This window comes from Chelonia mydas, chromosome 5 (genome assembly GCF_015237465.2).
Source record: "Chelonia mydas isolate rCheMyd1 chromosome 5, rCheMyd1.pri.v2, whole genome shotgun sequence".
Taxonomy (NCBI): Eukaryota; Metazoa; Chordata; order Testudines; family Cheloniidae; genus Chelonia; species Chelonia mydas.
The window spans coordinates 92,402,634-92,429,351 of NC_051245.2; the positions used below are offsets into that span (position 1 = coordinate 92,402,634).

At 39.7% G+C, this 26,718-nt stretch overlaps 1 long non-coding RNA gene across 1 annotated transcript; it reads right to left on the bottom strand.

Annotated features, from left to right (window-relative positions):
• Nucleotides 1-2,378: 2,378 nt before the first annotated feature.
• LOC122466037 lies at nucleotides 2,379-24,886 on the bottom strand. The gene is made up of 3 exons (XR_006291243.1): nucleotides 24,862-24,886; nucleotides 10,463-10,473; nucleotides 2,379-2,532 (listed from the first exon to the last, which is right to left on the bottom strand). It is a non-coding gene; the product is annotated as an uncharacterized LOC122466037 (long non-coding RNA).
• Between the last annotated feature and the right edge of the window lie 1,832 nt (nucleotides 24,887-26,718).

Sequence of the window (26,718 nt, forward strand, 5' to 3'; positions counted from 1 at the left end):
GATCCCTGTGGCACAGACTAACCAAACATCTGTGTGTTGGAGAGATTATGAGGAGAGATTAAAAAGACTCGGACTTTTCAGCTTGGAAAAGAGACAACTAAGGGGGGATATGATACAGGTTGATAAAATCATGAATGGTGTGGAGAAAATGAATAAAGGAGCATTAATTTACTCCTTCAAAAAGCATGAGAATCAGGGGTCACCCAATTAAATGAATAGGAAGAAGATTTAAAACAAACAAAAGGAAATACTTCTTCACACAATGCACAGTCAGCCTGTGGAACACATTGCCCAGGGATGTTGTGAAGGCCAAAACTATAACCAGGTACAAAAAAGAATTAGATAAATTCATGGAGGATAGGTCCATCTGTAGCTGTTAGCCAAGATGGTCAGGGTTGCAACCCCATGCTCTGGGTGGCCTTAGCCTCTGACTGCTGGGAGTGGATGACAGGGGATGGATTACTTGATGATTGCCTCCTCTGTTCGTTCCCTCTGAAGAACCTGGCATGGCCACTGTCAGAAGACAGGATCCTGGGCTAGATGGACCATTGGTCTGACTACGTATGGCCGTTCTGATGTTCTTACGTTAATGAAGGGTGCAGTAGTATAAGTGATCCACTGTGTGTGCCCTAAGTGCAGGCTTTAGCCAGTGGATCTGTGTGTAATGATGAATCCACTGACCGTGCCCCTTCCCTGATCTTTTTTCTGTGAATACCCAGAGCTGTTGTTCATTGCATACAGGGCCTGTGCAGTACCATTTTATGGCCTCTCCATGCAGTGGAACTACAGAATTCTAAGAAGTCAATAACAAAATATTGCTGATTTTAGTGAACATAACAAGATACTTTGAATCACATCTACAGTAAAGAAACAGTATGGTCAAGACTTAGAACATTTCAGACTGAAAAAGTTATATTACACTGGGGTTCACACACACAAAATGGAGACTATACACAAGAAGCTGAATGTTTACACAGACAACTAAGGGGCTAATAAAAGTAATCTAGACATTCTATCCCAAAGGAATAGTTGTCACCTATCTCTAATATAATGTAACTTTTGCATCTTATGCCAATTTTTTCCCTTTATTTCTTCTCTTTCTTCATTGGCTAGATACTAGAGGCAGGGCTGCATTTCCAGTTAGGCACAGTAGGCACATGCCTAGGGGCACCAGCATTCTAGGGGCACCTGACCTCTCTAAAACTGTGTGCAACATGAAGGTTAGCTGTAGGTCGGGGGGCGCTGAAGATGCTGTGCCTAGGGGCACGTAAGGTATAAATCCAGCCTTGACTGGAGGCTAACATAAGGAACTCTCTTTTAGCTTCTAATAACTTCTCAATTAATCTAAGTAGTATTTAGCTATTTTACTAAAGCCTGTTAGTGTCAATGAAGGGTTTTGGAAAATACTGATTTTATAGTACTCTGGTCTTGTATAGCTGTCCTGACCTCATTCTCTGAGAGTTATGAAAGCAGTTATGTTAAATTTGGCTTATCAGAGCATTAAAAAATAAAAATTCTATATGTGAAGCTTCCCACTACCCATGAGAGTGTGGTCAGAGAGTTTTATGGCAGATTAATCTATTCTTCCACAGGAGCTAGAGTGAGTTTTTACATGCGTATTTTAGGAGACTTAAACATTTCTACTGGTGTATTGTGCCTCATTATTCTCCCATATCATACAGTGTCATTTAACTACATTGTTTGCTAGTGTTTTATAATTATTTAAAATAAAAATGAGATCCAAAATTTGTATGGTTTTGTGTATCCTCTTTGGCTATTTTTCTTATTTTGGGGTAAAGTGTCTAAAGCATTATAACTGGCTATCATCATTACTTACTTTTACAGAGTTAACTTACACTACTGTATTCTGATGATGAGTCAGTGAGATGCCAATACATACATGTTTCTTCTCCAAGAAGACAATTCCTGAGTCTACTTTAACAGGCCCATCTTTGTGTGCCACTCTGGCAAATTGTGTCTTCTCCCCAAGCCATCATTTTGCTGAATTAGTTGTACTAATTTTTGTTCTAAATTTGACAGGGTCAGGCCAGATGGCTACAAGAGAGTGGTTGAAGGTAGATACATTAGTTCCAGGTTAAGCAGGTCCCTTTTCCCTGGGTAAGATAACAGGGACTATTTCAGAACACTCAGAAACTTTCTAGAACTAATTAAGCCAAGCAGACTAATTAGGACACCTGTAGCCAATTGGGAAGCTGCTAGAATTAATTAAGGCTAATCAGGACACCTGGTTTAAGAAGGCTGTCACTCCAGTTAGTGAGGTGTGTGGGTAAGGAGCTGGGAGTGAGAGGATATGCTGCTGAAGGATTGAGGAGTACAAGCGTTAGCAGACATTAGGAGGAAGGTCCTGTGGTGAGGACAAAGAAGGTGTTGGGCGGAAACCAAGGGGAAGTAGTCCAGGGAATTGTAGCTGTTGCGCAGCTGTTCCAGAAGGCACTCTAGACAGCTGCAGTCAACAGGGCCCTGGGCTGGAACCTGGGGTAGAATGTGGGCCCGGGTTCCCACCCAAACCTCCTGATCCCATGCAGGAGCTTCCACCAGAGGGGAAGGTCTCTGAGCTGGTCCCCGAGCTGGTCCCCGACCCACATGGTGGATCAACAGAAACTGCGGGGATTGTTCTTACTCTTTTTTTCCCCATGCTGGCCAGTGATGAGGTTATCTGAGTGAACAGCAGATTTGAGCCACGAAAGTGGCCAAACTGAGGGCTATTGTGAAACTCTGAGGCGAGCAAAATCCACCAATAAGCGCAGGATCAACCAAGGTAGAGGAGGAACTTTGTCACAAAATGTTTTTTCAAACATCTTTCTAGGCCATATGCTCTGATGTCTATTTTTAATTTACACTGATTCTGATTTTAAACACAAAGTCAAATGTATTTAAAAGAGTGCAAGCACTTTGCAAGTTTAATGCTACAGCCAGTGCAAGATTTTCCAGAGGAGGAGGGAAGGGACAAATGAAGATGGGTCTGTGGCTGAGGGAGTCCACTCTGGACACTGTCAAAGGGTCATGTAGCAACTAATCTCTCCTTGCTGCATGAGGCATGATGTGTCCTGGAGCAGTCTCCAGGTTTGATGTGCCTCTACCTTGTCCCTTACTGCATGCTGTGCCTTAAAGGAACAATTTAACTCAGGGGTTCTCAAACTTCATTGCACTGCGACCCCCTTCTGACAACACAAATTACTCCACAATCCCAGGAGAGGGGACTGAAGTCTGAGCCCACTGCCCCAGGTGGGGGGACCAAAGCCCGAGCGTCACCACTCTGGGCAGGGGGGCCCAAGCTGAAGCTCAAGGCCTTCAGCCCCAGGAAGGAGGCCTGCAACCTGAGTCCCGTCACCCAGGGCTGAAACTCTTAGGCTTTGGCTTTGGCCCTGGGCAGTGGGGCTTGGGCTTCACAGTTTGAGAACCTCTGATTTACCTCATAGTTTGGCTTTTCTTTTAGATTTCTTTACTACTGTACTTACCTTGCCTTTTAAAGTCTGCTTCCAAAAGTCAATTGCTAGCTATTTCTCTCCTGTGTTCTGCAGAAAGCCAGCTGGCGTTGAATGCTAATGGCAAAGGAACAAAAACAAAATTTTCAATGCTATTTGAAAATGTTCTAGGAGCTGCTTCTGAAGCTGTTCTTTATAGCTTTTGTCCCGCAGCCTGAGAGGATGCTTTGAGGCTGTTGCTAGGTGGCAATGTTCCTTAAGTAAAGAGATACTGTTACGAATTATACCTGATAGGACACGCACACAAATGCTGCGAATTATACCTGATAGGTCACGCACAAAACTGCTGCGAATTATACCTGATAGGACACGCACAGTTCGAATCTAGGCTGAGGCACATGAACAAAGTCCACAACTGCAGAGTTCCCAAAAAACACTAAGTTTATTATGCTTGAGCGTGGTGCCCCCCTGCTAGTCAGGAGGGGACCTCAAATGCAGGTTATACAGAGATTATATACCTTTTAGCAAAGCATGTTGCCCTCGTGCATTGGAAACCTTAGCCAATAGACAAACCCTCTCCTTATCTACCACCTATCCCTGCTAAGTTCATCCCTCGTGCTAAACCATTACTTCAACTACATAACATGGTCCTAAAGCAATGCACCAGTAGCCTTTCTTATCAGGATGGGAGGCTCACATCAAGGCCAGGAGGCAGGGAGTTAGGAACAGACAAAGAACAGAAACCGGGAGTCGAGACAGGCTGGAAACAAGGGGGGTGGGGGTTTTACAGGAATGTAGTATCTAAGGAACACTCCTCCTGATGCATGATGTGCTTGCTTTTAGACAATGGTGGCCCCAAACCAAAATGGAGTCACATATGCTAACTTTTCCTTAACAGATACTCATAGTGACTGAAACTTTTTTTTTTTTTTTAAAGCAGAACGGAAATAGTGATTTAACCATGTCATCATTAGGTGGCTTTATCATAGTTTTCTTGGATGCTCACACTATGACAATCACACAGGATTGATTATTTATATAATGCTATAACAAAAAATGGCACTGACATGCTCAAAATATGTGAAACAAATCCCCAAATCTCTGTAAAAAAAAAAAAAAAAAAAAAAAAAAAAAAGGGCAATCCAAAAATGTGAACTGACTTACTCAAGTTGAAAAACAAAAACTGGCCTGTGAATTTTATCACTAATTTAGTTTGAGTGATTCAAAGGTATAGGGAATTTGGTATAAGTCAGGAGTCTGTTCCAATTATAAGGTGGAGCAGGAAAAAAGGCATTAAAGCCTGGAGTGGGAATAGGAGACTGTGACAAGTCTGCCTCTGAAAGTTAATGGTGCCTAGGGGTCAGTCCATTCATGTGGCATGGCCCTTTACGATCTTGAAAAGTCTGATATACACACAAAGACTTAGGAGATACTGGGAGAGAAAGTGGCTCTGGGAATAAGTGGGTTTTGGGAGGAAATCCTGTTTCTTTAAGGACCCAACAACGGCAGCCTTGACCTGGCCTCTGTCTAAGGTGCCCTGGATTCTATTCACAGCTCTGCCACTGTCTACGGCATGGCCTTGGGCAAGTCATTTCACTTTGTTGTGCCTCTGTTTCCCCTCCTACACTGTTTCTGTCATGTCTGTTTAGTGGGCCGGAATTGTTTCTTATTATGTTTGTATAGCACCTAGCACAATGGAATCCCAGTCTCAGGGTTTTAAGCACTACTATAATACAAATAATAAGTAATAATAACACCCCAAAGTTCTTACAGTCTAAATCAGGGATCGGCAACCTTTGGCACGCAGCCCGCCAGGGTAAGCCCCCTGGTGGGCCGGGCCAGTTTGTTTACCTGCCACGTCCACAGGTTCGACCGATCGTGGCTCCCACTAGCCGCAGTTTGCCGCTCCAGGCCGATGGGGGCTGTGGGAAGTGGTGCGGGGCCAGGGATGTGCTGGCCACCGTTTCCCATGGCCCCCATCGGCCAGGAGCAGCAAACCATGGCCAGCAGACGCAGCAGGTAAACAAACCCGCCCAGCCCGCCAGGGGGCTTACCCTGGCGGGCCGTGTGCCAAAGATTGCCGATGCCTGGTCTAAATCAGTGTGATGTCAATAAAAATCTCTGGGCAAAGGAAGAAGGGAGAATAAGAATGTCATGCAATTGCTGTAGACTACTATATGCATTTTAAGGGTTATCTTTCTTTTTAAAAAAATTTTCTTTGGTGTTTATAAACAACAAAAATATTTGTTTGGTTTTTTTTTAAATTTTTGGGGTCTCGCTGAAGCAGTCAATTTAAGTGCCTCAAGCCTCTTGGTTGCAGAAACCACATTATCTCCTGCTTGATGTTTCGTGGATCAGCATTAGTTTCAATATGTTGGGAATTCTCAATTCAAAGCTGAGTGCAAAGCAGAAGTTATTTAACAGAACTGGGAACTTTTTTAGTCTTGTCTGTCACTGGCATCCTCTCTTTTATCTCAAAAGCTGCTTTCTGGAACAGCTTTTTTGTATCTCTCCCTCTCATTGTCAGACCCATTTCAGATTTCTACTAAAAACATACCTTTTCTCCTCTGTCTATACATCTTAATATCTCTTTTCCTGTACTCTTCTTTTTTTATTTTGATTTTAAAGCTGTGTTATTTAACAGTGTGGAGTTTGTAGGGATCCAGTTATTAGAAAAAATGTTGTACAAATAAAAAGGTTGTATGGAAATGTGACTCAGATTAAATTTAAAAAGCTATTATTATAATTCTAAAAAGATTTGATATGAGGAAACACCACATTGAAAACTGAAATAGAAAAATCACAGGACAGAAGTTAGGTATGAAATAAATCTAAAGTATAGTAAGTGCTGCTGAGGAAGTGTGAACAAAAATAGTACTCTAATTTACAATGGTTCTGTTATTTCCAACAGAGTTGAAATGAGGATGATTATTAGTCAGATCTGATTTATAATACAATAAATGTTTTTGAAAATGATCTGTGTATATTCCAACAATGCCCCTCTGCTATGTACATTGGCCAAACCGGACAGTCTCTATGCAAAAGAATAAATGGACACAAATCAGACATCAGGAATGGCAACATACAAAAGCAAGTAGGAGAACACTTCAGTCTCCCTGGACATTCAATAACAGACTTAAAAGTGGCAATTCTTCAACAAAAAAATCTTCAGAAACAGACTCCAACAAGAAACTGCAGAACCGGAATTAATTTGCAAACTGGACACCATCAAATTAGGCCTAAATAAAGACTGGGAGTGGATGGGTCACTACAAACACTAATTTCCCCATACAAATTTCCCTCTACTGTTACTCACACCTTCTTATCAACTGTTTGAAATAGGCCACCCTGATTATATTGGCCTCATTACCACTACAAAAGGGATTTTTCCTCCTTTGGTATTCTTCTGTTGAGAATAGCCCACTTCCACTTTAATTGAATTGTCTCCTTAGCACTAACACCACCACTTGGTAAGGCAACTCCCATCTTTTCATGTACTGTGTATATATACCTGACTATTGTACTTTCCACTCCATGTATCTGATGAAGTGGGTTTTAGCCCACAAAAACTTATGCCCAAATAAATGTGTTAGTCTCTAAGGTGCCACAAGTACTCCTTGTTGTTTTTGTGTATAGTCTGTGCTCTAAATCAGTGGAAACACTATAAATATGCTCACACTGTGACCTAAACATGTAAAAAGCATGTTTTATGGATGTTTTCATAAGCATGATTCTGTTAAAATCCCTCCTGGCCAGAGGAAAAATCCTCTCACCTGTAAAGGGTTAAGAAGCTAAAGGTAACCTCGCTGTCACCTGACCAAAATGACCAATGAGGAGACAAGATACTTTCAAAAGCTGGGAGGAGGGAGAAAAACAAAGGGTCTGTTTCTGTCTGTATGCTGCTTTTGCCAGGGACAGAACTGGAATGGAGTCTTAGAACTTTTAGTAAGTAATCTAGCTAGGTATGTGTTAGATTATGATTTCTTTAAATGGCTGAGAAAAAGCTGTGCTGAATAGAATGACTATTCCTGTCTGTGTGTCTTTTTTGTAACTTAAGGTTTTGCCTAGAGGGATTCTCTATGTTTTGAATCTAATTACCCTGTAAGGTATCTACCATCCTGATTTTACAGAGGTGATTCCTTTACTTCTATTAAAAGTCTTCTTCTAAGAAAACTGAATGCTTTTTCATTGTTCTAAGATCCCAGGGTTTGGGTCTGTGGTCACCTATGCAAATTGGTGAGGATTTTTACCAAACCTTCCCCAGGAAGTGGGGTGCAAGGATTGGGAGGATTTTGGGGGGAAAGATGTGTCCAAACTATGTTTTCCCAGTAAACCCAGATAAAGTTTGGTGGTGGCAGTGGAAATCCAAGAGTAAAATAATTTTGTACCTTGGGGAAGTTTTAACCTAAGCTGGTAAAAGTAAGCTTAGGAGGTTTTCATGCAGGTCCCCACATCTGTACCCTAGAGTTCAGAGTGGGGAAGGAACGTTGACACATGGTTATAGCATTCTATCATATGGTTTCATCCATACAGGCAAGATCGAACCATCTAACAATAGTTTCCTGCAGGGTCAATGCTACTATGTAGTAGATAGGCCCTTAATCCCATCCCTTGCAGAATTTGAGAGTCAAAGCCCTGGCCTATACCAAGGAAATGTTTTGAAAAAATCCCACTGGTTAGAAGCACTGGGAAACAGTATAGACAAAGGAGAAGCAGCCAGAACCATTTTAACCACCTTTTCAGCAAGTTCAGTTACAGTTGTGGTAAAAATGGTTCTGATCCTCATACCCTTTTTTTACAATGGGATAGAACTGGCTTAAATGTAAAAAATGTGGTGTGTCCACACTAGTCATGCTGTCTCTCAATCTGAACCACTGCAGTTTTGTCTTGTATCCACACCAGCACCGTTCTAAACAGTATCAGTCACTATACCCTTGGGGTATTTATCCCTCAGTGCCTGGCACCGTTCCCAGAAACAGTGGGAGAATTTGAAAGACTGCCAGTATACTTTGGGATGGCAGTGGGAGGGCTCTTTGATGATTTGTGCTATTAAACCAATGACCTCGGTCCACACTGTTACTAAAAAGAAACAGAATGTTATACTCCTATTACATGAGGATGATGACTTACTTTCTAAGTCCATTAGTAATTAAAGAGGATGTTAAACAGCAGCTACTAGCAATAAACATTTTTAAATTGGCAGGGCCAGATACCTTGCACTCAAGAATCCCAAAAGAGCTGGTTGAGGAGATCTCTGGCCTGCTGATCTTAACTTCCATTAAATCTTGGAATACCAGGGAAATTCCAGAAATATTAATATGCCAATATTCAAAAAGGACAAGCAGGATGACAAGGGTAATTACAGGCCAGTTAGCTTGACCTTGATCCCTGATAAAATAATGGAAAAGCGCTTATGGGATTCAGTCAATAAAGAATTAAAGGATGGGAATATAATTAATGCCAGTCAACATGATTTTAAGGAAAATAGGATTGGTCAAATAACCCTGATTTCATTTTTTATTAGATAAGTTTGGTTGATAAAGATAATTGCATAGATATAACAGAATTTTGTAAGGCATTTAATTTAATATCCTATTATATTTCGGTCTTAAAAAATAGCACTATGCAATATCAATAAACCACTCATTAAATGGATTCAGGACCAGCTAACGGACAGATCCAAAAAAATAGTGGCCAATGGGCAATTGTCATCAAATGGGGGTGTTTCAAGTGGGATGGGTAGTAGGCCCAATGCTATTCAACAGTTTCATCAATGATCTGGAAGTAAATATAAAATCACTTTCAGGAAAATTTGTGTATGACAAAAAGATTGGTGAGGTGGTGAATAATGATGAGGATAAGGCACTCATACAGCGTGATCTGGATTGCTTGTTAAAATGTGTCTGTTCAAACAAAATGTGTTTTAATACAGTCAAATGCAAAGTTGTACATCTATGAACAAAGAATGCAGACCACACCTACAAAATGGTGTACTATAGACTAGAAAGCAGCGACTGAAAAGGATGTAGCGGTCATAATGGATAAGAAACTCAATATGAGATCCCAGTTCGATGCTGTGGCAAAAAGGGCTAATGCAATCCTTGGCTGTACAAACAGGGGAGTAATGAGCAGGAGTAGGCAGGTGGTTTTTACCTCTGTATATGGCACTGATGAGACAGCTACCATTTTTGATGTCCACATTTTAAAAACAACGTTGAAAAATTGGGGAATGCAGAAAAGAGCCACAAACATTATTCCAGGCCTGGAGAAAAGGCCTTATGGTGAGAGATTTAAAGAGCTCAATTTGTTAAGTTTATCAAAAAGAAAACAGAATCACTGCATTATGGTCCTTATTTTCTTATATATTTTCCTTCTTTCTCACTAGTATTAATTTCCCCATATTTTCCATTATAACTTATAGCACATGTGAGCCAGTTTGTTTACTGAAAGAATTTCAGTAAAACACACATTTGATTTGATTTCTTAATTTTCAACTGCAGTAATAACCAATGTGCAAAATATTCTCATCATGCAATTCCTCCAAGTGAGATCTCCAGTATGGAATAAAAGACATTTAGCTCAATTATGAGGCATACTACAACATTGGTCATGTCCAATTAGCGGGTTAAAAAGATGAATACTTCCGATCCTTGTTACAATTCATGGGAATCAAATTAAGTGTTATAATATTAACGAAAGAGATGAGGTAGGTGAAATCTTTTATTGAACCAGTGTCTGTTGATGGAAGGGACAAGCATACAAGCTACGCCGAGCTTCAATGAACTCACACAGAAGAATGATAAAAGACAAAACCACCGTATCACCTGTGGGCGAACACTTTTCACAAAGTGATCACTCTGTGTCTGACCTCACAGTCCTCATCCTCAAAGGAAACCTGCACAACACTTTCAAAAGGCAAGCTTGGGAGCTTAAATTCATATCTCTGCTAGACAGTAAAAACCATGGACTCAATAGAGACACTGCTTTTATGTCTCATTCAACAATTTGTAACACACCCTACTGCTGGCTAACCCTTAATTGCCCACTTCATTTTAAGTGATCTCCTTCAGCATGTGTGAACTCCTCAAGCTTAACAATCTGTCCCAACTTGTGTTTAACTCACACATTCTGTCACATTACCTTCCCCAGACCTGACGAAGAGCTCTGTGAAGCTCAAAAGCTTATTCCTTCCACCATCTGAAGATGTTCCAATAAAAGATATTACCTCACCTACCTTGATTATCTCAAACCCTGGGACCAGCATGGCTACAACAACACTACAAACATAATATTGGTGAGTAAGCTTTCTATTATTATCTGATGACATTGCAGTTGGATATCAGCACATTAGGAACTTGTATGCAGAAGTACTCTATGCTAAAGGCAACATCCTTATTAGAGACTTGTATATTAGTTATACATGTTTATGAAGAGCTGCGTTTCTTTGGATTAGCTCTTTAATTTATCACATATATAGCACATTATTACTATACCAGATGTGTTTCTTCTCTTGGGCTTTCACCACCACTGGTGAAATTATTTCTGACGTTTCATCCAGTGTATTATAACTTATTTGCTACCAGCAACAACCCTTTCAGACTTTAAAAAGAAAGGTTAGTCTGCTTCAGAATCTTTATAGTTCCCCTTGTCTCACTGTCTCTTTGAATTCAAAGCTGATTAATTGAATTAACTGTTACACTAACTTATAGTCAGATTTATTTTTTTGAAGAGACAGTGCTATAATGTAGCCAAATGTCCACTAGGGACTAGGATGAGCCAACCATATTCATTTTATTTTGTGACCTAAAGCAAAATGTGAACTTATATCTTGTTGAGAGGAGAAGGCTGGTACATTTATATTTGCAATGCCTGGCTCCATACAAAACCTCTCTTTTAGGAGCAACATGCATGGCAAAAACATGAAAATTACAGCTTCTTGTTAAAAAAAAATGTAATGGTTAGACTGTTATGAAATTTCTTAATAACAAATAGTTTCAAAGCCTGTTTAGTTCATGTTCTATATGAAAATCTAACTCTTCTTAAGAGATAAGCCAAAATGCTATTTTTTTTAAATTATTGTGTAGATTTCTTAAAAAACCTCTTTTTTTCCCCCTAGAAATGAGCATGATCAACAAGATATAGATCTGGGTTTTAAGCCCTGCCAAGTTCAGGGGTGTTCAAAGATGGGTGCTTAGTTCACTCTATTCTAGAGATATGGCCAACTGAGAAAACTGGATTCTGATCCAGTTTGGCAACAGCCTTTCCGCACCTACTAACTCCCCAACCCCACATCCCAAAAAGTTCCAGTATTTTGGTTTGATTTGTGTCAGATTTTCTTTTTAGCATTTTATTCACAAACAATACTTTCAGGGCCCATGAAAGCACCTCCTATTGATCAGTCAAATCCTGTGAAAGGGAAAGAACTAGGGTGTTTATTGGATTCTTCTCTTTCATGAAAAGTTGTTTTCTCTTTCCCTTCGTATGCTCCTAGATCATGAACTTCTTTTAGACTGTTTTTTCTTAAGTAAGATGTCCTTAACTCCATAGTTAAGTAAATTGTTCTCTTAAAGGTGACCTATTAAGAGTAAAAAAATGGAGTTTGTGTCCTTTTCTTTGCTTCTTTGTCACCTTTAAAGAATGTTATTTTTAATCCCAATACACAAGAGAAGTATAATAGCAGTTAATAGTAATGGTTTATCATTAATATTCGTCCCAGAATCTTTCTAACGCATCATCTGCACCACACATCTAGGAAGAAATTTTCCTAATTTACACTGAATAAATGTTTGCACGTCTTTCAAAATAAACAAGCCCTAAGAACCAACAAACACAAAAAGTCACTCAACCTTACAAACATCTAGGCAAATATCAGGATAGGCAGGCACTTAATGTAGCAGAAGAAAAGGAAAAAGACAGTTATTTTGACTTCCTAAAAGTTGTTATAAGTGTGAAAGGAGAGGAAAAGAGAGATTGATTCAGTGTAAGAGGAAAAGATAGCTCTAGGGGCAGGTTTTAATTTAGGAACATAAGGGGTCAGATCAATGGTTCGTTTAGCTCAGTATCCTGTCATCTGACAGTAGCAAATGCCAGGTGTTTCGGTGGGAATGAATAGAATAGACAATCATTGAGTGATCCATCCCTTGTGGTCTATTCCCAGCTTCTGGCAATCAGAGGCTAGGGACACTCAGAGCCATTAATGGACCTATCCTCCACGAACTTATCTAGTTCTTTTTTTAACCCGGTTATTGTTTTGGCCTTCACAACATCCCCAGCAATGAGTTCCACAGGTTTACTGTATGTTTTGTGAAGAAGTACTTCCTTTTGTTTGTTTTAAACCTACTGCCTATTAAATTCATTAGGTGACCTGTGGTTCTTGTGTTATGTGAAGGAGTAAGTAACACTTCCTTATTCACTTTTTCCACGTCATTCATAATTTAATAGACCTCAGTCATATCCCCTCTTAGTTATCTCTTTTCCAAGCTGAAAAGTCCCAGTCTTTTTAATCTCTTTTCATACGGAAGCTGTTCCATACCCTTAATCATTTTTGTTGCCCTTCTCTATACCTTTTCCACTTCTAATATATCTTTTTTGAGCTGGAGTGACCAGAACTGCATGCAGTATTCCAGGCATGGGTGTCCCGTGGATTTATATGGTGGCATTATGGTATTTTCTGTCTTATTATCTATCACTTTCCTAATGATTCCTAACATTCTGTTAGCTTTTTTGGCTGCTGCTGTACATTAAGCAGATGTTCTCAGAGAACTATCCACGATACTCCAAGATCTTTCTGAGTGGTAACAGCTAATTTAAACCCCATCATTTTATATGTGTACTTGGGGTTATGTTTTCCCATATGCATTACTTTGCATTTATCAACATTGAATTTCATCTGCCATTTTGTTGCCCAATCACCCAATTTTGTGAGATCCCTTTGTGACTTTTTGCAGTCTGCTTTGGACTTAACAACTTCGATTAATTTTTTATCATCTGCATATTTTACCACCTCACTGTTTACCATTTTTTCCAGATCATTTATGAATATGCTGAACAGCACTGGTCCCAGTACAGATCCCTGGGGAACACCATTATTTACCTCTATTCTGAAAACTAATCATTTATTCCTACCCTTTGTTTTCTGTCTTTTTACTAGTTACTGATCCATGAGAGGTCCTTCCCTCTTACCCCATGACTGCTTACTTTGCTTAAGAGGCATGGGTGAGAGACCTTGTCAAAGGCTTTCTGAAAGTCCAAATACACAATATCCACTGGATCACCCTTGTCCACATTCATGTTGACCCCTCAAAAAATTCTAGTAGATTTGTGAGGCATGATTTCCTTTTAGAAGAACCATGTTGACTCTTCCCCAACAAATCATGTTCATTTATATGTCTGATAATTCTGTTCTTTACTATAGTTTCAACCAATTTGCCCAGTACTGAAGTGAGGCTTACTGGCCTGTAGTTGCCAGGGTCACCTCTGGAGCCTTTTAAAAAATTTTATGTCACATTAGCTATCCTCCATTCATCTAGTACAGAAGCTGATTTAAATGATAGGTTACATACCACAATTACTAGCTCTGCAATTTCACATTTGAGCTCCTTCAGAACTCTTGGGTGAATACCATCTGATCCTTATTACTGTTTAATTTATCAATTTGTTCCCAAACCTCCCCTACTGACAACTAAGTCTGGGACAGTTCCTCAGACTTGTCACCTAAAAAGAATGACTCAGGTGTGGGAATCTCCCTCACATCCTCTGCAGTGAAGACTGATGCAAAGAATTCATTTAGCTTCTTTGCAATGGCTGTATCTTGATTGCTCTTCAGCACCTCAGTCACCCAGTGGCCCACTGACTTTTTTGGCAGGCTTCCTGCATTTGATGTACTTTAAAAAATTACTGTTAGTTTTGAATCTTTGGCTAGTTGTTCTTCAAATTCTTTTTTGGTCTGCGTAATTATACTTTTACACTTCACTTGCTAGAGTTTAGGCTCCTTTCTATTTTCCTCAGTAGGATTTAACTTCCAGTTTTTAAAAGATGCCTTTTTGCCTCTAACCATTTCTCTTACTTTGATGTTTAGCCATGGTGGTACTTTTGCGGTCCTCTTACTATGTTTTTTAATTAGGGGTATACATTTCATTTGAATCTCTATTATGGTGTTTTTAAAAAGTTTCCATGAAGCTTGCAGGCATTTCACTTTTGTGACTATACCTTTCAATTTCCATTTAACTAGCTTCCTCATTTTTGTATAGTTCCCTTTTCTGAAGTCAAATGCTACTGTGGTGAGCTTCTTTGGTGTTTCCCACCCTCCAAGGATGTTAAATTTAATTATACTATGGTTGCTGTTACCAAACGTTTCAGCTATATTCTTGGACTAGATCTTGTGCTTCACTTAGGACTAAATCTAACTATTGTACAAAAGATTTTGTGTTCTTGACAGCCAGCTTCAGTATGTTAATATAACAACGTGGACTTGGCTGACGTCTCTGAGACCCAGGACATACATCAATCTAGCTATGGAAGAAAACTACATTCCTGAGTTTTGCACTTGTGTAATCTAATATTACAAGATTACAGGCTGCATTGACAGGAGAGGCTGATAGGATCATTCCCAAATGTGTTATTTAAAGAGCACTGATGAAGTCCTGTTTGCCAATACTGTACTGTATTGGCCACTGAAGGTTGAAATCTTCAGAGCGCAAAATTTGTGAGAATGCATTACAGCCCATTGCTCCCTTTAGTTTTCTAAGAAAAAGATCTTCCAGAAAAACTGGAGTTTTTTGGTAGTGTTTGTGCAATATAAATCACCAAACTTTCAGATCTCTATTTTACTAGAGAGGTAAAATAACAGCACTGTGCAGAGTAAGAGGAGGACATAGCATAACAGGAGTATATTATGGATAAAGAAAGTGATAAGTTTGAAGAAAAGACAGAAATATTAAACCAGCTATATTAGAGGAATGGCAGCAGCCTATGAGTAATGGAATATCTCTTGGATAAAGTAGTCAGAATTGACTTTTTTATCCTGCTATTTAGACAGACTTACGATACTTTTAATGTACAGTCCATTTTTTTTATTTATTTGTTTATTTATTAAACACCACAGGAATACTTACCTGTCTTTCAGGGGTATTGTGAAACTCAGTTAATTGTTTGCAAAGTGCTTAGAGAACCTAAGGTGTACAAGGTGCTTGTGATGACGATGTGTTTTCTGTTGTTGTGTACTGTCATTTTGATTTTTGCATTCTGTTATTTTTGGGGGGTTAGGAAACTTTCATTTGGAACTAGGAGAATAGAATTAAGGTTTATCCGCAACCCTAAGAGATTGGCCTGAGTGAAGAGAAAGAATGCAACATTTAAATGAAGTGAAATGTTAACTAGATCTTTCGTCATTTCAAAGCTGAATCTGTTGAAGAGCTGCAAAGTTTGCAATGCACAAAAAGGGGGAGAACCACTTGCCTAACACCATAAATCAATGTGTGTTGTGCTCTGAAAAGTGGCTATATGAAAATGGACCTTTCATACTCAATAATCTTCATAGAATTAGCTACTTATTTTGGTGACAAACAAGTTGCATGACTTCTATATTGCCAACACTAAGCATTCAAAAAAACTGAGATTGGCTTAAAATTCATGAGATTAAAAAAAATGAAAAATGTTGTTCTTTTGCCTCCTGGTTTTAAGCCTTTAGCGTACACTCAGGTCATGATTTCAGGCTGTTCTAAGCAATAATGAGTATGATATTGGGGACTGAGCCTTTAAGGGCTGAGCTTCCCAAACAGAAATGTGTGGCCAGGGTGCTCTGAAGCTCTTATTATGCACAGCCAGTTGGAACCAGACACCAAATAAATCAGATCTCTTGCAAGCACCTAAAGAGCTGAGTGATCACTGAATATCAAAATGATAGTCTTAGCTTTATTTTCTAGCTTTCACATATTAACTTGGTTTGAGGAGCTGGGGCTTTAAGAAAACACTAAATATTACAAGACTTGTGCTAAAGTCATGCAAGTTGGCAACACTGACTTTTTACTTCTACTAGCATATCAGAGCATAGCTACAGGAATTTGAGCTGGATTCCATTCTTCCACACATTTAATTAAGTTCCACTTGCAGAGCCATATGAGGGTGGATAGAAGGTATATTTAAGGGAAAAACTTGGCCTCTAAAATCTTTATTAATGATGACATGCAAGCTAGAAAGAACCTAACTTGACTTTCAAATAAACAAGCTTGACTTTCAAGATCTACAGGACTGGCAGTTAGAAAAATATCTTATTACTTGTAAATTGAGAAAATTTGTTCTTTAAATCCATGAGAAACAATAAATGTGAAACCCCACAGTGGCATTAGTACAGCTTCTTTTCTGAGTAGAACCACATTTTGCCATTTTACCATCGGCTTCCTCAGTTGGAGAGGAGTCAAAAACTTTTGAATCCTGGATGTGGAACAGGGCATATAATGGGGAATGCCACTCTGTGGCATGCTTCATCCTTGCCCTCAACCACATGGAAGTCCCTCTGTGGAGCTCAGCAGGAAGGAATCCACAGAATAGAGGCAGGAAGATCTTTTGTGTATTACAGCACAAGTCTTCTTCCTTTTAGGTTTTCCTTTTCTCCTTATTATCCTTCCTCTATGAAGGATGTACTTGCTTTTAACTCCAAGCCTACTATGAGCATTGGATATTACCTGCTGGCTGCACAGCTCCATTTAATTCTAATATGCTTTAAAGTGCCTCAGCACAAAACATGTAGAACTCCATGTGCTCTGGTCAAGCATTTTTGTGAGATCAGGGTATTGAGGAAAGATTTTAACACGATAATTGTTCATGAACTTAGGGAGGATTGAAATAGTTCAGAAACTGAAAATTAGTGATCACTAATTCAGACAGATACAGCATGTTCAATGTAACTCAAATTCAAAATTGAACACAAAATAAATAAGGGAGGTTTGGTTAGGTGTAATAAGAAACACACACAACTCAATGAGGAAGTCTGCCACACTACAGATTATGTATTTTTACTCAAGTTCAAAGTCAAATAGCCAGAGCCAATTAGAAAACAGGGACTTCCGTGATAAACTGCAGCCTTGGCATGGCTGGAGGCATTTTGGAATGCGCTCCTTCGGAGAGAATTGTCTTGGTAAGGCTATTTGGTTAAAAAAGTAATAATAATAATTGACAAAACTGCTAAAGTCAAGAACATTTGCACAAAGCAATACAAAGTCACAGTAACACTTTCCTGACTCAGAAAAGTACAGTCTGGCAGGCAGCCAGTGTTAGGCTGTCTGTCTGAAAAATGTTAAAGGACAAACTACAGCAGTACAGTCAGTGTGTGTGGGAGGAGGAAGGGTGGAATGAGAAAGTAGGAGTATGGGAGCACTAAAATGTGTTGTACTACTCTGAGATTTATTTGTTGGGGGGAACCAGAGACATTTCCTCCTCAGATATCCTTTTCTCCTTTTTGTTTAACAAAAGTTTGTATTTATATTATTGAGCACTGACAAAGTGCTTGGAACTGTGCAAACACAGAGAAACATACAGTTTTCAGCGGCAAGGAGCTCACAATCTAAATACATACAGTGCAGACATTGTCTGTGGTGCAGGCTGAGGGCACAATTTTATTGTGGCAGGAAATTTGGGGCATTTTTTATTACTATTTGTATTATGTTAGCACACAGAAAACCCAATTAGGACAGGGGTTCTTTCATGCTAGGTGCTGTGCAAGCATGTAAGAAAATATGGTCCCTGCCTTAAAAGGTAACAATCTAAACAAGACAAGTGTAATTCAAAAGATGAGGTACAGAGAAAAACATATGTACACTGATGAGAGGTAATGTTAAGTATATACCTTTTTCATGTCTTGAAGTGCAAAGGGTGTCTTGATAAAAATTAAGTAACAAATTACAGATATAAATAAAATAAGGCACTATGCCCCAAGGTAGCCTATTTGGCGCGTATTGTAGGTGAAATTGATACCTATAGGAGTAATGTTCCTAGAGCTTATTTACAGCAATGTGTAAAAAAAAAAAAAAAAAAAAAAAAAAAATCATATTATAGCTGTCTCTAAACAGACTAGACCAAGCCAAAAAGCCTCAACAGACATACATCACTATGATGGAGAAAGACAAAGAAAAAAACAGTCCCTCCTTTCACATCTACAATCCATAAAATAACAAAGCAAACTCAAAATTTAAAATGAATGTAGTATATGATGTAAATAACAGTAACTGTCTTAGCCATGTGTAAAAATGATCTTGCCAACTAGAGAAGTACAGATGCCATGGAAGTCAGTTATCATAAGTGATGGCAAAGGTATATTAGAACATTGAATACATCACCTGGCAAGTGCAGAATACAGTCTCTAACTAGAGAACATACTGCATCAAAAATTAAATAGAAGCAAAATTTAAAAAAATGTAATAAATGTTATAAAAATCAAGATAAAGAGACTGGGAGACTGAATATGGAGACAGTGTACAATCTTGACAGCACTAGCCAGAGAGGTGGCCAGTGCAGAAATGGGAGTATGGGAAAAGAAGAGTGCCCAAATGACCACTCCAGCGGCATATATCTCTTTAAAAATGTTTACCCGAACTATGAATTAAGAGGAATGGACTCATCCACTGCCATGACTGAAAATCCATTTAAAGACCATCCATTATCTGTTACCCCCAAATCCCCCTGCTTCAATTTTACTCTGAGCTGTTCAGCAAATGCTGATGAAATTTAGGAAAAGACAAACTTTTTTGTAGCCATGGTTGCTCAACATGATGTAAATCTTGTGCTCATTTTAGGCTGTATTTTATTTGTGTGTTTTCTTGCTCACTTGTTTTCATTTGGGTTCACTAAGTCAGCTATTTAAAAGATTTGAATTTTGATTTTGTGGAAGCTCCACAGGTTTCACCCACAGAACCTAGCATTGCTAGATGACTTTTATAATAGTAATTATGTGGGTGGTGGGAATGGTTCAAGGGGTTTTTTTAAATTTATTTTTGGCCTATTTTGTATGTTCTGTGGCATTATGAGATCTCCCTAGGTTCTATGGCTCACACTGATTGATTTTTATGTGCTGCTACCATGGTTGGCAAGCCTTTCTTTTTAAAAAAATTCCTTTCTGCACAATGAGTAAAATAATGGATGTCGTGAGGCCCAAGTTCAGCAAAGCATTTAAAAATATTTTAAGTCCATCTCTATTCAATAAAGTAATAAAGCACAAACTTAAATTCAAAAGGGGAGGTTCTAATAATACATTGTCAGTGGATTTCTCTTTTGTGTTCAGTTAGGGTTATGGAGCTATCCTTGCTGTCTCCAGATGTTTCTCTTGGGTATCAACACTCCACTCAAAATTTTCAGTCGGAGTAATCTCTCTCTTGCTCTTTTTTTTTTATAAAAATGTCCATCCAAAACTCATTTGGCTGGTGCTTCTTCAGGTTTTCATATAAGGCACTGTGAGTTTATCTGGGTAATCAGGCCTAGCCTAAGAGGAGTATGGCATTTCTTGACATGATGTCTCATTTTGCTTTTTAAAATAGCTTGCTGGGTTTGTTTGTTTTTTTTTGGCATTTGGACTCTCATTTTCTCAGTATAGATATCTTCAGGATGTTCCACTAGCAATTAGAGCCCAGAGACTAAAATGCTCCAACATCTAGAAATAGCTGAAATGTTAGGAAGGTTGTGTTCTTATATTTTCATACTTGGACCCACAGCCGTTATACATTTAAGCCCCAATTTATCAAAGCACTTGAGCACATGGGTTAAGAATGAGGGATATATCTGTATTAATTTTATGAATGTTTATATATATTTATATCTATAGCTATATATATCTTGTGGACTTGGTGGTTATTGTGGTGTGGCTGGTTCTGTGGAACTTTTAGGATTAATTCCAGCTGGAGCTCTGCCCAGGTACCCAGGAACTTGGCAATGTTAATTTAATTGCCTAGTGCTCAAATGGACAGTACAGTGATTTCAGTGCTAGAAGACTCTCTCCAACTCCTTCTGGAAAAATCCATAAATCAATCTAACCATGTTCAGAAGCTCTGCTCAAAATCTTGGCAGGTCTTTGGGCAGGAACTTTTGAACAAAAAACTTTTAAATAAGTTTTTGTCACATGAGGCAGACACACATGGACTTGGGGGGATCAGATGGCTGGAGGCAGAAGGTGCAGGAGTATAGCCTGTCTTGCCCAGCTCCTGTGCTGGGAGGAGCCTGTGAGAAATGGGACTTACCTCAACTTGCAAGGAAAGGCTACAGCTTAGGTAAGATAATATGCACATAGATCTTTTGTTGTTTTAACTTTTTCTCTCTGTTATGTTCCTATGGACAAATATATAATATTTGTTTTGAAGAAGCTTTTCTGAGTCATTGCAATTTCTGGTCACAAGCCCACAAGAGAAGACTACAGCAGGAGCCTAAGCCAGTTGGACCTTCTGTGGTAATATGGTTGGCAAACAGGGGGTGCTTTGCCTGCTGAGCCAGTCTAAAAGTGGAGTGAGTCATGGGATTCCACTCTGAGAAAAGTGCAGGTGTAGGCCTATCATTGGGAAGGATGTCCACAGAGAGACTGCTGACAGAGAGGTCAAAATACAGCTCCTGAGCAATCATAACAACGTTTAACTTTAATCATATAAGTAGTCCCATTGCAATTAGGGTGAATGCTCACATAAGTGCTTTGAATTGGAGCTGTAAGCTTCACTGGACATACACACTGTATTGGCCAACTGCTTAACTGCAGCTAGGTACTATGATAGTTTGTTAGCCTTAAAAACCTAGTTAAATAAAATAATAATGCTTAGCTCTGATATAGCACTTCTCATCCATAAAAGTCAATGTGCCAATTAATTATTATTATTATTTATTATTATTTATTTTTAGAGATGGGTAAATATCATTATTGCCATTGAACAGATGGGGAAACGGAGACACAGAGTCACGAAATGTCTCACCCAAGTTCACACTGCAGGTCAGGACCTACCATGTAGCAGACTCAGTAAAATATTATTATTAGTTAGTTGGTTGGTTGTATTGCAGGAGGGCCAAGAGGTTACCAACCAAAGATCAGAGCCACTTTTGTGCTAAATACTGTGCACCTACTTAAAGCCCATGTCTCTCTCCCCCTATCCAGTGCCTTACCCCCTACTAATGCATTCCAATGAGGAATTCATATATCTTGGGCCAAGTAGACAATAATATAAGCAGCTTGGAATCTTGAAAAAAATATATGTTCAGAAGAGAGGGAAGACATAGAATAAATTATATAATGATCACATCATAGCAGAGGCTCCTGATTTTCAACAAAGCTTTGCTTAAAACAGGAATAAGCAAAGTAAAGAATGGCAGCTTGTTACTGTATCAAGTAATAAAACAATTTTGACACTAGTCATGAAACACATTTATATATTAACATTTAAAAGCAAATATTTTTGTCTTGTAGTTCATTATTGATATTTAAAGACTAAGCAGCCAGGATTTATAAACAGATACTGATTGGACTTTGCTCTCAATGTGAGGGCAAGGCCCATTCCCTCTTATGGTTTACCTTAATATAGGATAGCAGTTAATTGCTCAGCTTATAGTTTTAGAGACGTGTACAAGTTCTGAACATTTCTTAGTTTTCTGAATATTAAATTGTTCACGCCAACACTAATAATGGAGAAACTATTATTAGTTGATCAACTCAGTCTCTGAGCTCCCTCTCTACCATTCTGAATTGTGTATCTAAAAAAAGCCCCTAGAGACACTTAATAAAAATGGCCAGCATAGAGAACATCCCATGGAATCTGTTGAGCATGCTCACTGTGTTTGGAGACCACTACTCCAAGGGAGGGAGCTCCTTGAGTCTGCCCAGTAAAATAGTTGCTGGTCAGCTGCAGAGAAACTCAAAGAAAACAAGAAGTAGAAGTTAAATGTTGACTAAGGGCATGATGCTCTAAATCAGATGCACAAAGTTGCAGAACTTGGCCTTTAGCAAGATAAGATGCTAACTGGGGACATTCCTTTACTGGTAAAGAGGTAATGATCCATTTATAATCATATGTGTTAACTTGTGCATCGTTAGAGTATGATAATGAAGTTTTCTCAGATCTTAGTCTAGATACAAGCTACAGTTAGTAGCTTTGGCCATGAAGAGGGAGAGAGAAATGTATCCTTTGATACTATAAACAATTTTGTTAAATACAGATATTAACACACGGGTGGTATTTGTATTACAGTAGCACCAAGGGATTCCAGTTAAGAATTAGTACTCCAGTGTACTAGATACTGTGCAGATACACAGCAAAAAAGACAGCCCTTGCCCCAGAGAACTGATAACCTAGGTACCCAATCCTGCATTATGATCCACATGAGTACAGCAGCCTCAAATGGGTAAGGGGTTGATGGAAGACAAAATAAGAGTGCATCAAGCAAATTATAATAATAAATAGAAGTCTATAACTCTGTGATATAAAGTCATAACAAAAAATAGAGGTCCCAGTTCACTACCTATCTAACTATTGTCAGCTGCTAATGTTTTATAGACACTCTAGTAAAGGTGAGCCTCAAGGACGGATTTAAAGGAAGACAAGGGTTTGTAGATATTGGCAGAGAGCGTTTCCCATTCAAAAGGGGTAGCATAGGAAAAAGCACAATGTTTCTGAGGGAGGGAGAAGCTGACTGATGGATGGTGAAGGCTGGGTACATCCTTTGTAAAGTGCTTTGAGATCTACTGATGAAAAGCACTATGTTAGAGCTGGGTATTATTATAATCTCTGTGAACTTCTCAGATTTCCAACAGGTTAGTGTTTCATGACTGTTAAAAACTTAGGCCTGATCCTGCAGTGTGGCTCTACATGATGTCTGCCCACATGATGTACCTGCACAAATGACAATAAAGCCATTACCAGTGAGAGTGCTCTTATCACACATACTGACTAGCTGTCCTGAACTCCAGAAATCTTGTTATAAACAATTCCAGCAACTATGCTATTAAAAGTATAGATTCTGTGGAATAAATTCGTACTCAGACTAAACATAAAGGGTGGGCCTTTTACTCCCAGGAAAACTGCTGGATTGATTGAGACTTCTACCAGAGGATCAAATTTATTTATTGTAATGATAAAGCAAATGATCTCCCAATCACAGTAGATATAATGTCAACAGGAATATCTCAGCTTCATTAAAAATTACTATTAAGTTTGCTATTCCATTGTGTCTTACAACTGTAGTGGTCTCAAATGAGTGGTGGTATTGTATGTACTGCAAGAGTAGACAAAATGGAGTGAGTTACATACAGTATACTATATTCTTTGCATGCTTGAGATAATTATTTTTTCTGGACAGAAGTAAAAGCAACAGTTTAACAATGTCACATTAGTGTGTGTAATTCAGTAAATACATAGAATATGGTTTTGCTTATTTATGTCAATTGCAAGATAAAAACATAACGCAGCTGACACAGTCAGCTCCATTGCTGCATCTATTATTTCAGGGGTGGCCAACCTGAGCCTGAGAAGGAGCCAGAATTTACCAATGTACATTGCCAAAGAGCCACAGTAATACGTCAGCAGCTCCTCACCCCCCTGCTCCCAGCTCCTCCCACCCACCAATCAGCGCCTCTCCCTTCCTCTCCGCACCTCCCAATCAGCTGTTCATGGCGTGCAGGAGGCTCTGGGGAGCGGTGGGAAAAGCGAGGGCATGGCATGCTCAGGGGAGGGGGCGAGGAGGGGTGGAGCTGGGGCAGACCCTGTGGCAGAGCCGGGGTTGAGCAGTGGGCACCCCCCAGCACACTGGAAAGTTGGTGCCTGTAACTCTAGCCCTGGAGTCAGTGCCTATACAAGGAGCCACATATTAACTTCTGAAGAGCTGCAAGTGGCTCCGGAGCCGCAGGTTGGCCACCCCTGTATTTGCTTCCTCACGCATGTGTAATCATTGTTTGAACAGCAAAAATATCACGGGGGGGGCGAGGAATGACATGAATAATGGGGAATTTAATTGAACAAAGAAAACTGAATAGAAAAAAGTGATAACATTTAAAAGTACACAGAAGATGTAGTATTTCTATGCTTTTCCTTTTAAAGATTCTAATTTGTAGTGAAATTCACCATATTTGTTAAATTGACAAGAGTCTCCATTTCTCAGTGTTTGCATGGTTCTTGACATGCTGCATAGACTACCATTAAATTAAGCAGAGGATGATGCATAAACCACTGAATTAAAATTACTGGTATGCATGTTAGGACTGATTTAGGTCAAGTTTTACTTGTGCATTGACCTTGCATGCACTGGTTCATTTTGAGCCATTAAAAATGTATATTTTATTCAAGAACATTGTGTTTTCTTTCACTTATTTGACTTACAAATACCTACAATAGTGTAACAGAGATGTTGCCACTTGTGTGCAGGGGAAATGGAGTATGACGTTTATTAAAAGCACTTACTTCACTCAGATACAGCATGTCTTGTACTGTTTCCAGGTACCAAAAGTCAACACAAATTATGTGTAACGCCTTTCTGAATTAAGCCCTCAAATGTGAACATTAGAGGATAGATGAGATGGATTTAGATTTCCAGGCAGCTTAAAGTTCTTTTTCCATGAAAAATATTGCTTCTCCTTCAAGTATGTCAGTGTGAGTCCCTCATGCACTGCTCATGCACAAGAGCATATTATTTTTGAATAGCAATGTCCTTTGGGGCCACACATCTGCCCTGGCCCCCTTGTATGAGGGCATAAAGGGTGGAGCAGCTGTGACCTACCTTCAGTTCCCTTTTACTGCCGATGGCAGTGAGACAGAACCTGGTAAGCATCCCCCCTGCTGTTCTTCCTTGAGCTTCTTGCTAGTTATTCTGGTGAAGAAATCCTTCATTTCTGTTAGTTCTTTTATTCTTTAAAAAAAAAAACATGGAAAAGCGTAACTTTTTTCAATCCTCTCTCCAACAAAGACCCAAATATCGATTGGGGAGCTTACTTAGACCACCTGCACATCTCAAGAGCCCGGTCCCCAACCACCATGGGATTATGTGTGAATATCCTGGAGCTCGCGGCCATCAGGCTAGCCTGCATGGTGTTCCTATTTGTCATCCAAGACTCTGTAGTGCAGATTTTCACCATGACAGCTGTGCATTACATAAACAAGCAAAGAGAAGCTCGCTCCTCACCTCTTTGTGTGCAGGTCATTGACTTTTCTAACTGGTGTCAGGGGAATGGGGTGGCACTGGCCTTTCATCTACCAGGAGCCAACAACATTTTAGCAGACTTCCTAAGCAGATAATCAGTGACCAGTCATAAATGGTCCTTGCATAGATCTTCAGAGAAGACATTTTATCAGTGGGGTACCCTACAATAGACTTGCTTATCACCAAGAACAATGCAAAATGTCAACTTTTTCTCTCCAAGGGGGCCTGAGTCCAGGGTCATTACCAGATGCCTTCCTCCTGCACTAGAAAGGCAAACAGCAAGTCTTTTTCTACCAATTCCTCTGATACCCAGCATGATTTTCAAACTCAAGGGGTTTGAAATCCATGATGATTCTGGTAGCTCTGTACTGACTCAGGTAGTTCTGGCTGACAGATATACTTGAAATGCCCATTCAACCTCTGATCCAGCTCCCAGAGTGACAGGATTTGATCTTGCAGAATCATGGTCAGATACTCCATGAAGACTCAGGGCATGGCTACACTTGCAGATGTAGAGCGCTTTGAGTTAAACCAGCCTTCGTAGAGCGCAGTAGGGAAAGCGCTGCAGGCTGTCCACACTGAAGCTTCAAGCACACTGGCATGGCCACATTTGCAGCACTTGCAGCACCATTGGGAGCGGTGCATTATGGGCAACTATCCCAGCATGCAAGTGGCTGCAACGTGCTTTTCAAATTGGGGTGGGGTTGGGGGCTGGATGGAGTGTGTTGTGTGTATGTGGGGGGGGAGAGAGTGGGTTTTGCAGGGGCTGAGAGCATGTCAGCAAGCTGTCTTGTAAATTCAGACAGCAGCAGACCCTCCTTCCCCCCGTGCCTCTCTCACACACAGCATTCTACACTAATGGTTGCTTTGTCTCAGAGCAGATATGCAGCCGGCTGTCAGAAACGGAGCTTTCAAAGGGCATTTCCACATTCCTATAGCCGATCCCAAACAATGACAAAGTGACCACTTGACTTAAGGGGATTATGGGATGTTTCCAGAGGTTGATCAGAGCACAGTAAAGCAACACCTCATTCACACTGGCGCCGCTGCATCCAGCGAGGGCGCAGCAAACGTTATTCCACTCACCGAGGTGGAGTATCAGCAGCACTATAGCCACGGAGTCAGA